The 5,149-nt window shown below is 27.3% G+C and overlaps 1 pseudogene; it reads left to right on the forward strand.

The window, feature by feature from the left end:
* The first annotated feature begins 3,744 nt into the window (after positions 1 to 3,744).
* LOC101263247 (histone H3.2-like) lies at positions 3,745 to 4,353 on the forward strand (annotated as a pseudogene).
* Positions 4,354 to 5,149: the final 796 nt, after the last annotated feature.

The raw sequence follows: 5,149 nt of genomic DNA on the forward strand, positions 1-5,149 counted from the left end.
GAAAGTATTTGATTTCCTCCATTAAGTGATTTTACGGTGATTCTTATATGTAATACTCTAATTTATATATATCTTTATCTATAAAAAATTATTTACCGTGTAATACAATTTTTTCTATGTAGGCAAAGTTAGAGAAATTTGCATAAATGAGTATAGTTTATGGATTAATAAAGTGAGAAAAGATATAAAGTGATACTTGAAGTTGTCCTGAATTTTCAAAAAAATATCTTAACTATGCAGATATTCCATTATCCCCCTAAACTATTCCGAACATATGTTATTACATCATTTTCGGATCAATTTCAGATTTTAAATGGCAGTGTAATCACACACCAATAATTGTGTAACACGTGTTAATTCAATTTGAAATATTATTTTTTTTTGATTTGAAGTTTTTCTTTATTTCTTTCTCTTCCTTTTTGATTTATTTTAGTTTTATTATTTTTATTTTAATTTCATTTCAATTCATTTTCTACCCCAACTTTCAAACTCCCTCCATTTTCTTTGTTTCTTTCTTCTTCTTCACCTCTCATCCTCACCTAACCCTACACTCATCAAGTTGAACCCCTTCATTTTCTTTGTCTTTTCTTCTTCTTATTTTGTCAAATTTCTTACTTTCCAAAATTATTCTATTTTCTAGATTTTGTTGAGTTATTGACAACAAAACTAATTATTTTTCTAAAAAAAATCAAAAATTTGAAGGTATCATCATTTAATTTATCTCGTTTTCATATAAATTCAAAACTAGAAATGATAATTTTGAAAGCATAAGAATTCTCCGAAAATAGAAAAAGTTTAATTAGATTTTGAATAAAGAACTAGATAATGTCTACTAATCATCTTGAAATCTAATGGGTTTATCACATTGTTCGAAATGTATTAAAATATCTAGATATAATTTTAAAATTGAATAGAGTTGAACTAATATTACAATAAAAGAGAGATGTAGTTGTGGTAAAGAGTGACATTGAAAGTGATAAGTTAATGAAGATGACAATGAATTTTTGAATAAGAAGTAAGAAAGAAAAAGAAAAAAATAATAAGGAGAAAAAGTTAAAATAATTAGAAAAATAAAAATATATATTTTATAGTAAAATTCTTGTAAAATAAAATTATATTCGTTTTTTTAATTTGTTCACGCTATTTAAGAGAGTGCATACACTATCCATGCCAGGTGGACAAAAAATGATGTAATAATATTAGTTCAGGATTGTTTAGGGGGGTAATAAGACACTTGCATAGTTTAGGTGTCTTATTGAAAATTCGGGACAACTTCAGGTGTCAATTTATGTCTTTTCTCTAATCGTCCAGTAACTACAATTAAGAATTAAGATAGAAAAAATGCATAAGCACCCTTCAATATATATCCGAAATTTTAGAGACATATTTACTAAGGTTTTATTACCCATGAACATATTTTCTAAGTAATTTTCTACCCCTTTTCGACCTATGTGGCACTAGCTTGAAAAAATGTCAACATGCGCTAAGTCCAGAAGATAATTCAATTGAATTGACAATAACTTTCTTATTAATGTTCATGTACTACTTTGTGTCTATCGAGATACATATATCCTCAAAAATCACAAAAATTGAACCAAACCGATAATAACCAAATCACTGATTCTTTTCTTTTGATTTTAGAAACTTAAAAAACCAATTACATAGATTTAATTTTAATTTCAACAAATAACCAATTCAAATCGAATTAAAAATCCCATAAACACATTATCTATGTAAATTAACCAGCTATGAAATCAATCAGCGTTTACCAAAATTTAAGATGGAAACAAAACCAAGGTGAGTCAATTTCTCCAAATGGTCATCCAAGTTAAGGGAATTGCCTTAAAATATCATTTCTGTTTCATTTAGGATCAAATATCACTTAATTATCACTATTTTCCTCCAAATATACTTGACAATTCAAAAACATCACTCTCTCTTAATTGACATGACATGTCATTAAAGTATTTTTTAATATAGACTAATTTAATTCTTAAACTCATTTAACTAAAATAATGATCATATTGTTTTAATTTTTTAATTATTTTATCAAGAATACATTTTCATACTTAAAATCTTTTATCATAATTAAACTTTTTATTTTTTTATGTTAGGCAGAATGCGTTTTTAAAACGAACTATAATCTCATCAATTTTAAATACTTATAAGCACATACATTCAAAAAATATTGATTTACAAATCAATCGTGAATGCTAATTTTACTTAAATTAATCATAAATTGTATAATAAACAATAATATTAAAGGTCGATTAATTATTAAAAAAATAATTATTTCGGTGTTTTGAAATCCATATATACTTACAATATCTTTTTTAAAAGAAAATAGTAAGTGAATAAGATTTATAGAAAATAAAATTTTTATCTTTATTTATCAGTATATTTATCTCATATAATATGTATACTATGAATTAAATAAGTAAATTCAATTAATTATTAGTTTATTTATTGATGTGTATGAAAAGTTATAATATAAGTAATATAAAATAAAAGAATAAAATTAAAAAATAAGTTAAATAATAATTTTTTCTTTCATATCAATATTTTTGTCAACCTTACAAATTTATCTAAATACTTTGATTTAAAAAAATGTTTAAAATTTTCAAATAATTTAGTTAGGAATTTTAAAATTATCAGGTAATAAGTGCACACAAAGATTTTTTTATTGAATTTTGTTTGGTGACAATATATAAAGTTACTAGACTTTTTAAATTACTTATCTTATAATCTTCATAAATTCTCATGTAAATTTATATATTTATTTAAAGACATGAGTTTGATGAATTAAATAGGTCTAGTATTTTTTTTAAATGATTATTAATGACAGGGCATATCAACTAGAATTTAAAGAGACTTTTGAGGTATGGATAAAAAATATAATATTATTCACTTTCTTCTTCTTCTTTTTTTCGAAAAAAAAATCGGAAGCATGAATTACAAATATACAATTAATAATATTGTATTAACCTTTAATAATATTGATTTATTATGCAACTTATGATTAATTGATGTAAATTAGCGTTAATGAGTGATTTATATATCAATTTTTTTGAATGTATGTGTTTATAAGTATTCAAAATTGATAAAATTATTGTACATTTTAAAAATGTATTCTCCATAAAATAAAAAAACAAAAAGCTAAATTATGATAAAAGATTTTAAGTATGAAAATTTATTATTAATAGATTAAAAATAAATAAAAAATAATATGAACATTATTTTAGTTAAATAGGTTCAATGAATTAAATTAGTCGATTATTAAAAAAAAAGACTTTAATGACATGTAATGCCAACTAGGAGAGATGATTTTAAAGTGTCAAGTATATTTGGAGGAAAATAGTGATAGTTGAGTGATATTTTGATCCTAAATGAAACATAAATGATATTTCAAAGCAATTCTCTTAACTTGAGTGACTATTTAGGGAATTGATTCCAAACATGGCCCAATCCATATGGGCCTACCATCTGTAGCCATGCCCTAAAAGGAAGGTGGCGAAAATGATAATCCACATGGCAAGAATCCATTTGTTAATAAAGTAGCACGCGGATTGGTATCCTAGCAAACATTTACATTTGAGATCTCGACCCTTAACAACAAATTTTCTTAATCCAACGACTGTTATTTACTTCCAATTTCACACCCAAAAATTTCAAACTCCCTTGCAAATTTCTTATGATTCCTGCCTACTTCACCCCTATATAATATCTCTCGAATTCACCATTCTTCACAATCAAAGCATTTCTCAATCTATCAATAAGCCTTTCACTTTAGCATAAAATTGAAATGGCTCGTACCAAGCAAACTGCCCGCAAATCTACTGGTGGAAAGGCTCCAAGGAAGCAACTGGTCCCCAAGTCTGTTTTCAAGTCAGTTCTAACAAGTGGAAGAGTGAAGAAGCCTCACCGTTTTATGCCAGGAACTGTGGCTCTAAGAGAAATCAGGAAGTACCAGAAATCTACTGAGTTGATGATCAGGAAGTTGCCATTCCAGAGGCTGGTTAGGCAAACTGCTCTGGATTTCAAGAGAGATCTGAGGTTCCAGAGCAGTGCTATGACTATTCTATAAGAGGCTGCTGAGGCTTACCTCGTTGGGCTCTTTGAAGATACCAATCTTTGTGCAATTCACGCAAAGAGGGTTACCATCATGCCCAAGGATATTCAGCTTGCTAGAAGGATTCGCGGAGAAAGGGCTTAGAAATCTTTTTTTATGTTTATGATTAATTTGTGTTTTGTATTGGGGTCTTGTTTACTTCTTCTGTTAAATGCTAGTGTCAATCAAATTATGTAAACCTCTGGTTTAGTTCTATTCTGAGATCTGGTTAATGAAATTTATAGTTCATTTTATTTCAATTGAAGATGCTACCCATACTATAATTCAGAGTATATTTTGAGTTAATATTCTTTATTGATTTTGTCTTTTGGTTGAGTAGAGTGCAGGGCTTTCATTAATAGCCCTATTTTGCACAAATTTTCATTCGTTAACACTTTGATTAATTGTTGCATTGTATGCTGCAATTGAAGAAAGAAATATAAGCCTTTAGATTTCATTTTTTATAACAAAGGGACAACTGGCGCTGACACTTTTGGTAATACATTGTATAGCAAGTATATTAAAAATGGTTTTTCATGTATGGAACCTTGATACTCTGTAGGACCTAATGGTTAACAGTTAGAGGTATTTTTAATTCAACAACGACTAAACAGTAACATTTATTGTAGAAACTTTGCATCTCTTTTATGCATTGTTGGAATTTAGTTTGTTTTGTTAATCAAATTTGGTTGTTTATAGATACAATTAGTGGTAGGGACTGGGTGAGCGTTGATTTTTCTTCCTAAAGCTACCATAGGTTGAAGCGGTAGCTGTTTTGAAGTAATTTAAGTTTGATTTTAACTTCTTGAAACATGGTGCTGCAACTGTTGTATACAAACTGAGACTGAGCTATTTTTTTCAGATTTCATCTCCAGCTAACACAGGGCTGCCCCAAATTTAGACCACAAAGTAGTAAGGTGCTCAACTCATTTAAACTTTTGTGGTATTGACTATTATATATTCGTTTATGATGATCAAATTGAAGAGCTTGAATTTTTTTGGGCAAATGTACTGTGATGTTAGGTGTTGGTGTAAATATCA

Source organism: Solanum lycopersicum, chromosome 1, assembly GCF_036512215.1.
Source record: "Solanum lycopersicum chromosome 1, SLM_r2.1".
In the NCBI taxonomy this organism is placed as follows: domain Eukaryota; kingdom Viridiplantae; phylum Streptophyta; class Magnoliopsida; order Solanales; family Solanaceae; genus Solanum; species Solanum lycopersicum.